Raw genomic sequence first — 14,405 nt, 5'->3', positions numbered from 1 at the left:
CCCCCTCTATTTATAGACTCATGCCCGCAGTAACGTCACGGATGGGCGCAGAGTGGATGCCAAATTTATGGGCCGGAAGTTATTTCCGGGTCAGATGCCTTCTGATGCACTCCTCACAAAAGAAAAAAAAAAAATATAATAAATATATTCTCTTCCATAGTGAAAGCATAGCAACACAATAATTGATAGGGATGACCAAAGTTGTTATGCAAGACCTCCAAAAAAGAAATTCCTCGCCTTTGCCCAGAATGAAGCAGTCAATGGCAGGGCCATACAACATGATATCAGTCTGCATTGGGAGAGATCCATCTAGAGCAGGTAGAGGTATCATCTTATCAGTAATGTACAAGCTATGAAAGTCTATTCACCATTCATTTTTTTGGCTGCACAAATTGAGTGGAGCACCACTGAGTGCATCTCACATCTCTAGTAGTAGAATTATGGCCCTCTCAGATGCTATTTAAAAATTATTTTTTTAAATAATTAGCAGCAGCAATGCAACAGTGAGTGCACAAACTTGCATAAAGTTCTACCACCTTTTAATGTGAAAAAAGAAGCCAACAAGGCATTCTGGGAAATTCTCACTTTACTTTGTGTCTTTTTTTATTTTAAGAGAATACTCTTTAAGCCAATGCTTATCCATATGGCTCTTAAATGTAGGGCCAGATGGACCCAGAGAATCACAATTTCTAATTTTGCAAGGGGGGGAGGCTTCTAATTCTATGGTCTTTAATTCTATGATCTTGATATTATAGTTTCCTACACGCTCCACATAATATTAACCGATTTTTAAGCTTTTCTACAGGAATAAACTCTGATTTTATTTTTCGTGAAGAAACTTCTGGAAGTACGTTTATGCTTATTAGTTTGATCAGCTAAACACGCAAACCAGAGGAGATTGCCACATGGTGCACGGAGCTTATTTCCAGATCCTCTGATTATTTAGCCAACAGATGTTTTCATATTCATAAGCTGCAAATGCAGCCAAGTGGGAGCGTACGGCAATCAGAACCCCACCGAAATACCTGATGTAGCACAGGAAGTGCAAAAATCTGCTGTGATTGTATATAAAAAAATAATCAGTTTATAATACAGTACTTTCTCCTCCTAACTGTATTGGGAAAGGGGAAAAGAAGGGCTAACAATGATATATATCTATAATGATCCATACTGTATATTCAGACACAGTGGCATGTTGACTAGGGGAGTCAATAGAAATAAACCTAATTCAACATTATTTTAAACCATAAGATAAAATGAGGTTAACAGATCTGCTTCTTTTATCACTCTCTTGTACTATTATTAATGATTTTCTGTCCCTGCCAACCTGTTACCCCCCTGGTGCCATTTCATTGAAGGTCTTCCAAAACCCAGAACCCCCTACCTCTCTCACATGTTACTCTCCACAAAAATGGGATAATATTACAGGTACAGGATCTGTTATCCAGAAACCCATTATCCAGAAAGTTTTTAAATACAGAAATATCAAAACATTGTTGCATCAATCAATCAGCCCTAGTCAGAAGAGTACCCAGGGCAGAAAATAATTGGTCTCCCCAAATCTCAGTCTAACCAGCCTTCAGTCTTGGCTTCCAGGATTACACTGCAGATATAAATAAGCAACTTCCCCAAAATCTTATCCTAACTAGGTTTCAGTGTGTATCCCCCACACAAGGCTTGGGGTCGCCCTAGGCAACAACATTAACATTTGGGAAGCAGTGCTCTACACTCTCCTTTTGCTGAGTCAAATTAACTCAATGAGCGAGAGTGATCGATACAAATAGAAAGTGTCTCTTTCTCTCTCTATATATATACAGTATATATAATATTATTTATATAGAAACAGAGTTGCACTTAGACTGTCTTATCCGCAGCCACATAAATATTTGCTACAATCGCTCTAGAGGATTAGCTGTTTCCATGACAACGCCATACCGGTTTCTCTCTAACGTCTTTCCGTCGTACATTATTAAGTCTCATCTTAAACAATCACAGCTGAGCTCATTTAGCAGGTCCTTTCATAATAAGCCCCACCGCAAACGCACACTATCTCTTACTATTCACGGTATTTTCATTTGTCAATGGAAATGTCTTCTTTTGTTCTTAACTTGGGGTAAATAGCTCCGGAGCCTCACATAATCTGATAAAGAAGGTTTTCAGAGATTGTCATGGATAAGGGCACTTGAAATGTGATAAAAAAGCTTTCCATTGAGTTTTATAAATATACATTCATAGGTGGAGGGTACATTTTATGTTTGGAGAAGCTTAAACAGTTTTATGCACAGATTCCTTCATAGTATCCCAAGGACAATGCCATGTGTAATACCCCAGAACATATGTACATGGTATCATTAATGCAATATCAATATCATGTACTATACAATACCTGCCCAGGCACTTTGCATGGTAATTGTTGTGCCTACTGAAAATGTCTTCCATATATATATATGTATATATATATATATATATATATATATATATATATATATATTATGATATTATGTGACAGTGTTATTTAGAGCTCAAAGGGACATTATTGAATTGGAGAGGGTCAAGAGAAGGGCAACTAAGCTGATAAAATTTACGGAAAGTCTTGATTATGAAGAAAGACTGGCCAAGTTGGGGATGCCCATGCTAGAGAAGAGGCTCTGAAGGGGGGGATTTGATAACTATTAGTGATGGGCGAAAATTTTTCTCCAGGCTCGAATTCGCTACGAATTTTCATGTTTTGCAGCCGGCGAATAAATTTGCGAAATTGCAGCGAAAATTCGCCATCGACAATTCCGACTCCGGCAACAATTTTCCGCAAGGCCATTGACTTTAATGCAATTGGATGAAATAGGCGTGCGAAAATTGTCGCCGGCGTAGGAATTGACCCCCGCAAATTGACACCGGAATCAAAATTCGCGGGACTAATTTGCCCATCACTAATAACTATGTATAAATATCTAAGGCAATCATATAATAATCTTTCTAATGTTTTATTTTACCAGTAGGTATTCGGAAGGGTATTTTTTGTAAAATGATTGGAATTTACGTACAATTTAATCTACTGCTATCTAAGAAGGAGCTTGGTTTATCTTGATCCACCTCATACTAATTTCTGCAGTAATGCATCTAAAATAGCCTTATACAGTAGTTAACCGGTAGGTTGATGTGAAATATAAGAAAGGGTAACTTCTTGTTGATTGCTCTTACAGTATATGGATGGGAAAACACATGCAGCAAAACCAAAATGGGTGTAGGATTGGTATAGGGGCATATGATGCTATAGAAAATCATGCACATTTTAGAAACAAGTTCCTCAATCCATTATTCCATATGTTGCACAACAACCTTTACATCTTCCTTTGCAATTATATTTCAAGACAGAAGCTGTTGATAAAGGGCTCTTATGCAAAGGTGACTTTGGTCATCAGTGCAAAATGGCAAAGTAAGTGTCTTCATCTTAAATAGCATAGCTCAGTCACTCACTGAATGTGTACTCATACCCATAAGCCTTGATTACAAGCGCATTGAAGTCAATGTGCATCAAGATAATTTTGAAGTGCGTCAATACGCGTGACTATTTGGTGCAAATGCATTAAAGTCAATGGGCGTCCGAATAATTTTGATGCTGTGAATTGTCGCCGTGTATTGGTGTCTGCCAAATTAATTCTCCCATCACTAATAAGGACAGAGACAAGGGAAGTGCTAGGTTACTGCCTGCTCTGCTCTCATTTCCCTACAGAAATAGGGATTGGTAGCACTAGATAAGTACCTAATTTATAGAGACAGACACAAGGGAAAGTGTTGGAAGGGTTACTGCCTGCTCTGCTTTCGTTTCCCCTACAGAAATCGGGATTGGTAGCACTAGATAGGTACCTAATATATAGAGACAAGGGGAAAGTGTTGGAAGGGTTACTGCCTGCTCTGCTCTCGTTTCCCTACAGACATAGGGATTGGTAGCACTAGATAAGTACCTAATTTATAGAGACAGAGACAAAGGAAAGTGTTGGAAGGGTTACTGCCTGCTCTGCTTTCGTTTCCCCTACAGAAATAGGGATTGGTAGTACTCGATAGGTACCTAATATATAGAGACAAGAGGAAAGTGTTGGAAGGGTTACTGCCTGCTCTGCTTTTATTTCCCCTACAGAAATAGGGATTGGTAGCATTATATTTTTATGCTAATCACAATTGAAACTGCCCCATCAGGGGATCTCCCTACTGCAAATGGCTTCCCTCTGCTTTGGGGGGAAGGTTAGTACAGTTGTGTCACAGACATAGAAAATGGCAATGCTGAGAACCGTCCCCTCTTACGAGTTTGCCAGCTTAATAGCACACTTGACTAAAATATTTCACATGACTAGGAATAATGCCAGAGTTGGGTGCAATTGTTTCCAAAAAAAACTCTCAACTCTTGAGTAAATACTGCCATCTATGAAAAGGAGATTAGATGCATTGTAATGATGTGTGGGTAGACAAATCGTTGAACCACACCCAACCATAACCTGCCTGTTCACCACCTGCACTCGACCCTAACCTGGTGTGCATTGGTATTCATAGACCTGTGCCCAACCTGCCCCTCTGAAGTTATGGAAGGGGGCAGAGCACACAGGAGTAAGTATCTAAAAAATGCTGACTAGAGATAGAAGAGAGGCATTGTAAGGTCGGTGGTGGGTCAAGTTCAGCCCAGACCCACCAGTGGCCTGTGAAGGTTGTGTGGATGTCGCCCCAAACCCACCTGACCTACATGGGAGGTTAATTCCATTTCTCGATCATTTGCAGTGTTAATTTTTGATGAGTTATAGACAGTTTTAATGGATGCTAGTACATCAGATGCCTGTGACATTTTCAATCGGATACACAATAGAACACTAAAGTGTTCATTTTCTAATTCTGTCGTAAGTGTGGGTGCTCCAAAATGGACACCATGGAGAGCAAAGTAGTGCCTCATTGATTAAGGGACTTCAACATGGTTCCAATACCTCCTTACTGCATCTTCTGAAGAATGTTGCCCAACTGTTCCCATTCATGCTTGTGAACCCTGCAGTCTTTAGGCATGAGGCTGCAGCATTGCCGAAGATGTATACTGCAGATTACAGACCATATAACAATGTTTTTTGTTGAACTTGTCTGCCGGTTACACAAACTACGTATCAATATTCAGGCTACATCTTATACTTACACATTTTATCAATCACTGGACTGGAAAGACCATTAAGATGAGAATCGCTGCCTTTCTGACGGAAGAAATATATTCAGTCCACAGATCCAAATGTTAATCAAACTAATCAGTTCATTAGGAGTTTGTGAAATGTTCCTGCAGTTGGTGGTAAATTCATGACAATAGAGACCAAGATTAATTGTATCCAGCAACGGGGAAGTGATAAACTTCCTTGGTGCAATTAAAAAGGGAAGAATAATAGCATTAAGCGAATGACATTGAGTTTCATTCTATGGAAGGAAAATTCAGTTGGATTTGTACTAAATCTAAATAATGTGCCTAGGCCCAACAGTAATCACTATGGGGCAAATTCACTAAGATTCGAAGTTGCGGCAGGCGCAACTTCGCCGCACTTCGCCGCACTTCGTCAGGCATAGTTTCGCCAGCGCTCCGCAAATTCACTAAAATCCAAAGTTGCGCTCAGGGGTAGCGTAAGGTTGCGAAGTTGCGCTAGCTTTGATTCGCTATGTAAAGCGAAGTTACGCTAGCGAAGGCTAATTTGCATACGGCGACAAATTCAAATTTCAATGGAGGAATACGTATCAGCACTACAAATGCCAAGAAAACCTTCAAATCATCAAATAAAATTTTTATTTTGCCCTACACATGTGCCCACTGTCTAGGTAAGTTGCCATGAGTCAGGAAATGTAGGGGGGAAGGAGGGGAGCCCCAAAAAAAATTTCAATCTTTTTCAGCCTATCACCCATCATGTAGAAAACACGCCAGCGTTTTTTGGGACTTAGAAAAAAATTTGACTTTTTTTGAAACAATCCCTATCTACTCTATTGCGCTTCGCCAGGTCTGAGGTGGCGAAGGAAGTCTAGCGTAAAAGGTAGCGTTCAGTACACTGCGCAAGTTAGTGAATTTGCGTAGTTACGTCGCTAGCAAAAATTCGTCTGGCGTAAGGGTGCGAAGTAACACTAGTGAAACTACGCCAGCGTTCGTTAGTGAATTTGCGCAGTAACAAAAATGCCAAACGCTAGCGAATTAACGCTAGCGTTCGGCGCTTCGGCGCTTAGTGAATTTGCCCCTATATCTTCTGTATAAACTTATAAGTGACAAGTAACAAGCAGTGATATGGTAGTGAATGATAGTGACCCTTTAAAATTATTTTTAAATACTAATAGTGATGGGTGAATTTATTCGTCAGGCGCGAATTCGCGGTGAATTCCCACAATTTGCTGGCGGTGAATAAATTCCTGAAATTTGCTGACGTCAAAAAAAAATGGACGCTGGCATCAAAAACGAGACGCAGCCGCCATTTCGCGAATTTCACAGGAAATTCACAAATTGTTTCGTCGAAGCGAAACGCCCCAAATTCGCCCATCACTAAATACTATATATATCCAATTATAATTTACTGTAGGTAATGTAAAGCTTTGATCAAAACCATGGGAACCCCTTTTGGTTAATGTGTTAAGCAGGACATAGACGTGCAGATGTTATTCTATGTACGATGAAAGATAATCAATGTCAATGAAAAGATCTACAACTAAACATTCAGATAAAAATAACAAATTGCATAATGTTCTGGCCATTAATTGACAGACAGCAATTGTACAAAAGTCATGTCCCAGAAATTGTAGTGACAGTCACCCAATAATATCGACTGATTAACAATACATGCAAAGATATTATCGTTATCGGACAGAAACGTTCTAACCTATCTGATCAACTAATCGACCAATCACGATGGTACACAAAATCTCCAGACAATTCTGACTTCACGCACGGTCCAAAAATCATGCAAACCTTGGTTTCATATGACTATATCTTTACATCTATGGCCAGCTTAACCAACTGTAGTATCAAGTAGTCCTTTGACTTGCAAATTATCAGCCATAAGAAAATCTGTGCTCCACTTGCTGGCAACATTTAAAATAAGTTGAGTGACCTGTAAATATTCCTGTAAGTTGTGAGTTTGGGGCCAGTAGGTATTTCCAGGCAAATAGTTGACCCCAAATATGCACTGAAAGGCTAATTGGTTACTCCTGTTTTCCTGTTGAGGTGGTCTTAGGTTGGTTGGCCTTGCAGTACTGAGGTCCTTCCAAACAAAGGCACTATTTGCAAAGATGATTTGTATTGTATGATTTTGGGTTTCTACAGCTCTCCTTCATATTCCATAGACATACAGGCAGGTTAATAGGCTCCTAATAAAACTTACAGTATTGTGTGAATGTGATAGGGACCTTAGGGAGGTATTTACTAAAACTCTGGTTGGAAAAAGTCTGTGAGGGAAAAGTCTCAACCAAATTGTGTGACAATTAGAATTGTTGGGACGTTTTCAAATTTGACGCTTGAATCTTGCAACTTTTTTGAATTTTCGCTCCGACAACCTTGACTTTTTCAGATTATCGAACCAAAACAGCACAGTTTTCGCAATTGCAAAAACATTTTCGAATTGTAAAAAGGACATCTGCCATTGATTTCTACATGATTTTGACAGGATTTAGCTGGAGTATAATCGCATTTGTCGCAGTTTTGCGCAACCCAAAAAAGTTGCTGTTTAATAAATCGAGCATACAGGTTACTTACAAGTGGTTGGTTTGCATCTACCCTCATGGTGACCAAAAGACCAAAGAGAGGCACGAAACGCATCAGGTGACTAGACACGTCATGGTTTAGTTAAAGAGCTCCAGGAAGATACCCAGGGGCGCTCCACCAATGAGGCGAGTTGAGACACTTGCCTCAGGCGGCAGCGCCCCCTGGTTACCAGGGGCGGCAAAAATGCCGCTCCTGGTAACTAAGAGCCGAATTTCTGGTTTTCAACCCGGAAATTCGGCTCTTCTAGTGCAGAGAGCGCAATTGCGCTCTCTGCACTAGCGTCGTGCAGCGCCCCGACCCCCTCCTGCGCAGAAAATGTGAGCGCCGTGAGGAGGGGTCGGGGCGGCAACGGAAGGCCGCCTCAGGCGGCAGAAAGGCGCGGATCGGCGCTGAAGATACCTGTTTGTGTTTTTAAAGATGCTTGGCAATAAAGACTTTTTTTATTCAAACACTACCATTGGTTGTTTAAGGGGAAGGAAACCTAGTCGGCGCAAACCCCCCCACCCATTCTTCCTGCTTTGAACAGCGCATGCGCAGTAGGATCATTTCGTCGGTACGATCTACTGCGCATGCGCGTGACTTTTGGCGCATGCGCAGTAGATCCGTACCGGCGAAATGATCCTACTGCGCATGCGCCAAAACGCCGTTCACAGCAGGAAGAAGATCGCGTGGAAGAAGATGTCTTCTGTGAACTCCCTGGACTGGACCTGCGCAGAAGGGTAAGTAACAAGTTAGGGTCATTTGCCCAGCGGGACAGGTAGGCCAGGGGGAAGGAGGGAGGGTGGGCAACAAACGGGTGGGGGGGTGGGTGGTTTGCGCCAACTAGGTTTCCTACCCTGTTAAAGGCTCCCGTCTATCTATTATCACTTTGGACGTTTAATAAATCGACCCCTTAGACTGTAAGCTCCATTTGGAAAAAGACTGGTGTGAATGAAGGTAAATAATAATCACAATACAATGACAAGCCAAACCCAACATCTTGGGGAACCAAACACCACTGGAAACTCTCTTTTTCTCTCACCAGCTTTTGAGAGGAGGAACAGAGACTATATTATCTGGATAGTATTTTGCAAAATGTCTTTTATTCAAACACTGCCCCAAATAAAAATAAATGATGGAAAAGTTAATGTGGTAATTCTTGCAAAAGAAACAGCGCAACGGGTTGTTTTGTACTTTGTCTCAGAATGTTTTCCACCCCTGGGAAATACTCGAGGGATCCTTTTTGATTCAAGACAACACTAAACCTTTTTTCAATGCGTTTCTCTGCCAAATGTGACATTTCCTTTGCCGAAGTCGACTTTGTTATTCCGAGCTGATATGTTACTTTTGTTAAAGCATGTCAAGAGGCAAGACGGGGAAAAACATGATCTTACTTCCATGTCTTCATTACTTAAAAAAGGTTTATGAAATGTGTCAGATTTGCAAGTAGGATCCTTGCAGAATCATCTCCCTGATGTCGGCTCGGAATTCTCACAATGTAATATGCTCATTGGACTCAAGACATTAATGGGTCAGTCCAAATTATAAGCAACTTTAGTATCAAATAACATATTGTGACTTTATAAAAAGCTATTTACGTAAATATCTTCAAACCCTACAAAACAAACATTACCGTGACATTGTTCTTGTTTTATATACTGTCAAATAAAGCCTTTTGCCTGGCCACATAGGAGCCACCAAGTAGGCAATCATGGCCATATTTTACACCCCAGGAACTTTTTCCATGGTTGCATTGCTCCCCAACTCTTATACATTTGAATGTGGCTCACAGGTAAAAAAGGTTGGTAACCCCCTCTCTAAGGTATACAGATTAATGTATATACCCCAAAGTGTGGGTGTGCTTGCTACATCTGCTTTCTAAATAAACCCATTTTTTTGATAGTGCTGATCAAACTTAGTTTCAGACTTAGTATTTTTTTGCTGATATCTCCTCTCTATAGGACTTGAATGTGAGTGATCAGTACACCATGGTCTGAATGGTCAGACTGTTAATTACACACTTTCAGGGTCAGACTGGGCCGGTGGGACACCAGGAGAAAACCCAGTGGGCCCCCTAGTCTTGTGTACCCCGCCGGCTCAGATCCACTCCCTGCACCTCTGCCTCTCTTCATGCGTGCGCACACAAGCGGACATGTCCCGTGGGGGGGCCTGAAGTAGCAGCCCCGGTGGGCCCCGGGCCCCCCAGTCTGACCCTGCACACTTTGAGCTACTCCATTCACACATTATGGATAAATGATAGATAGACAGATAGATAGATAGATAAATAGATAGATAGAGATTGATTGATAGATGATGATAGATGGATAGATGATAATAGATGATATAGATAGATAGATAGATAGATAGATAGATGATAGATAGATAGATAGTACTCCCTGTCATTAAAAATATGGATATTAGAAGTTACCGCGGTATTCCATAATGCCTTTACATAAGATCAAAAAGCACCGATTATAGCTCACTGAAAACAATAAGAGGTCAGAAAGGGCATTTCCCAGGGCCCCCAGTATGTTGATATCTTTAAAACATGGATAGATAGTACAAAAAGCATATTATAGTGTGTAACAACGTTCAGCTATTTTTAGTATACACAACTGCAAATCCCAAAACCCCATGGACAGCCAAAGGCTGATTTATGTATCTCCCTTTTTGTTGAACACAGGCTGTAACCACCAAAGCTCTGTAAATAGATATGAAAATGACTATATCATAAATAAAGGATAATCATGAGCATAATAATGACTGTACATGACATTACATATGCATAGACAAATTCTTTCTAACATGGAAAGTAATGCGTAGCAAGCAGGGAAGCAGATTGTGCCATAAGCCCAAAGCAGAGGGTGTCAGGCTAAGAGCATATGCAGAGAGATAAGAGGATGTCATAGTAATCCAGCAATAACAAGCTCTGCATGTGCATCTAAAGTGGAGACGCACACGTGCTGTACAGTCTTGCGTGTTCTACTCAACCAATCCTGCAATCAGCAGCGGCCACACTCATGCGCTCCATTAAAAAAGTATAATGACTTCTGTCATCCAGCCGGACTTTATTTCCCATGGACAAATCGCTCTATCACTTGTCTTCAATCAGGATTCTCAAGGAGAACGGCAAGGTCACCCAGGAAAGCAAAGATGTGTAATGAAAATGGAAGTGCTATTTAAATCCGAAACCACAGGGTTTTACGCAGGGATATTCAAATTGTGGCCCTCAAGCTGTGTCTGAAATCTAACTCCAATAAGCCTTATTCAGCCATCCGTGACTTGGTGTGACATGGAAACTGGATTTAAAGAAGCCTTTTTTTTAGTAATAACATATGGAGCTTGATCTACGTCTTCAGCTCAGATGGTGCATCATATACCACCATGTCAGTCCATTTGTCATGGGTCAGATAAAGATAAACAATGATAGTCAATAACATAATAACTTTATATAAAGGAGACACAAGGCACTTAAAAGAGAAGGAAACACTTGGGAGTTACCTGAAACCCGGTGCTCCAATCAGCAGAAAACTGCACTGGCCCGGGGTTATTCCAGCGAGAACCAAAGAGTGATCCTCTTTCGGCTTCTTCAAATTTCCCGGGGCAGACGCATGCGCAGTAGAAAAAATAGCCAACTTTTTAGTTAAAGTTCGGCTCTTCGATCTACTGCACGTGCTCAGCCACCAGAAGAAATAAGAAGCAAGAAGAGGATTGATTTGTGGTGCTCACTGGTATAACCCAGGGCTCGTGCAGTTTTCTGCTGATAGGAGCACCAGCACGGGGTTTCAGGTAAGTATATACAATCACTTGGGGTGCCTAACATTTGGCACCCCAAGTGGAAGAAGACTTTCTTTCTTCTTTAAGGGACACAGTCACTTAAGGGACCCACATTTTGGCTTGCACCTTCAGCTAGGCTCAGCTGTGGATGAAGAATGAATCTTTATTCATGTATATATATATATATATATATATATATATAATATAATATATACATATAATATAATATATATATTTTTCTCCTAGGGTAATGTGCATTTTTGTAAAGCAGTCATAATTTTGTATTCAAAAACTCACCCTAGTTTTATTGGGGGGTATATTCCAGAGTAGTGGGGCACATTGTCTGAGACTCAGGAGCTCGATGATTCACTTTTCATGTGGAGGAACCTATGAAAAAAAGAAAATGAATTAAGAAAACATATTACAATGAAGGTTACAGTAAGTTCTCTGTTTTCCAATGGAGAGGCAAATGAGTTTGGCTTTCATGGAAATCCAACAATTGTTCCAGGCTACTTATGACAACCTAAATTTAAAGGTCAATGTGTGAGTTAGCAACCTGCCATGACCTACACCAGTGTTTCATAAACTTTGAGATCATTGTTACTTTTGAGTCTCACTTGCAGTTCTGGTGAGGCTGAACAGGTCCTTCACTTTTTATACTTCTTCACTGAACTCAATTTGCCTTTCTGGCAATTACAACTGAAGGCTCTCCTATTTAACCATGTGACACAAAATTGCAAGGACTTCTTTAGGACATTATATATATGAAAGTATATGGACAACCTCATAATAATTGTAATTGTCTATTTAAGCCACCACATATCACAGATGACACTATATCATATTAAAGCAATGTAAATGTAATACTTTCTTTCCTGTTTCAGCAGGATAATTACAAAGTTCCATATAGCGTTGGTTTTCAAAAGTAGGAGAGGAATGGATTGACTCACTCACATGGCATGGGGCCCTGACCTTAAACACCTATGGGATGAATTGTAACACTGATGTGAGACAGACCTGATGCCAACATTAGTACATTACAAGTATCTAATTGAAAGCCTTCCCAGAACAACAGAGGACAAAAGCTGGACAGGCAGGTGTCCCCATACTTTTGGCGATATAATGTTCTTCTAACACAACATTTCAATTGTTTGGTTCCAACATTTTTTAATTTCTTATGACCATGAACACGATTCCCTACACAAAATGGTTAACGAGAATAATTCATTTAATGATCACACAATCCTTTCCCTTTCTTGAAAACGTCAACAATGCACCAACACCATCAATGCACAGTGACAAACAACCTGCTTAATTATCTTCCCTACAAAGCATGCTCTCCACTGAACTTCCCATGCCCCAATTTTAATGCTCTTACAGAACCGAAGCCTTCTAGGCTTGACATAAAACCTGGCTCCATGTGACCTTTAGCAAATCATTTAATCTTCTTCAGCCCAAAGCCGGAAGATTTAGATTAGAAAAAAAGGTTAAAGGTTGTCACAAGAAGAATACTGAGATATGAAATGGGTGTTACCTTCAAGGTTGGGCACTTGTGTATTAACATTAAAGTTGTAATGTTATAAAAGTCACAAACTTTGCATAAGGTTTAGTAACACATAGCGACAAATCAGGTGACTAATCAATGCTACCTGCTAATTGGTTACAAGAGTTGCAAGATGTGGTGGAAACGATGTGACTTTTAGTAGATTATGCCCAAAATGTTCTTTTTTATTTATTTTTTATTGTGATCTTAAAGGAGAAAGAAAGTTTTCTTCCACTTGGGGATGCCAAATGTTAGGCACCCCCAAGTGTTTGTATTTACTTACCTAAAACCCCGGGCCGGTGCTCCCATCAGCAGAAAACTGCACTGGCCCGGGTTTTTCAAGCGAGCACCACAAAGCGATTCTTTTTTCCGGGTTCTTCTTTCTTCTCGCATTTGAAGATATAATTAGTTATCTAATAATCCAATCTGTAAATTTTAACATTTAAGAATGCCACTTAATTAGATACTTTTGTCTGCCGAAAATGCCTGGTAACGAGAGTCCTTTTTCGGATCCCTATCACCAATAGATTCAACATTTCATTATGAATATATTTGCATCATTTTCTGCTTTACCGCTACGGTATGCAGGCTGGAAAATGATTAAAATCCCGGCAATGACTGCTCTGGGCAGAAGGCTTACGAGGCGGATTTACATATATTCACTTTCTGTATGTATCTAGTCATATATACTGTAGTAGAACTGAATGGAACCATTTACAGAATTATAATAGAGAAACACAAAGAGAAGAAGACTCTCTTAGAAACTGTAACAAAAGGAAAGGGACAATGCAGGATTTTTATTGGGGAATTTATCTTTAATACAGTATATCTTTTTGGCTGCAAAATCTGGGACTTTGCAATATACATTTCTACAAACCAGTGTAAGAAGGGGACAATTTACAATGTAAGAATATATAAGTTTATTTTTTAGTGCTACTTGTATATGCAATGTTGTACATTTTTACAATACATTAAGGTACACAAACAGTTATAAAGTGTTATATGGTAAGTAGTGATGGGCGAATAGATTCGCCAGACACAAATTTGAAGCGAATTTCCACATTTCACAGCATGCAAATTAATTTGCAAAACTGCGGCAACAATTTGCCGGCATAAAAATCTGCCACGTCAAAAAATAATTGGCCATTTCATGAATTTTGCAATTTGCCCATCACTAATGCTAAGAAACACAGGACAAAGAAGGTATTTGTCCTGAGAGCTTACAGTCAAAGAGGGTGGGTTGCATACAGGCACATATCGGAGGTAACAAGTGCAGTTATGCACAAAGGTTTGATTATTGGCCCAAAAGTGCAAATATTGAACTAGGTACGGTTATAGTGCTCCATGAGGGAGGAT

General features: G+C 40.1%; 1 protein-coding gene across 4 annotated transcripts in view; it reads right to left on the bottom strand.

The window, feature by feature from the left end:
• The window catches only part of lrfn2.L (leucine rich repeat and fibronectin type III domain containing 2 L homeolog), a 330,878-nt gene that overhangs the window by 163,361 nt on the left and 153,112 nt on the right, over positions 1-14,405 (bottom strand). For all 4 annotated transcript variants that reach the window (XM_041562591.1, XM_018262696.2, XM_041562593.1 and 1 more), the window contains one exon: positions 11,804-11,893. The gene's annotated coding sequence lies outside the window, so the exon portion shown is untranslated. The remainder of the gene's footprint in view (positions 1-11,803; positions 11,894-14,405) is intronic.

This window comes from Xenopus laevis, chromosome 5L (assembly GCF_017654675.1).
Source record: "Xenopus laevis strain J_2021 chromosome 5L, Xenopus_laevis_v10.1, whole genome shotgun sequence".
In the NCBI taxonomy this organism is placed as follows: Eukaryota; Metazoa; Chordata; class Amphibia; order Anura; family Pipidae; genus Xenopus; species Xenopus laevis.
Note: the sequence above shows the minus strand (reverse complement) of the source record. Positions and strands in the feature narration are given on the sequence as shown.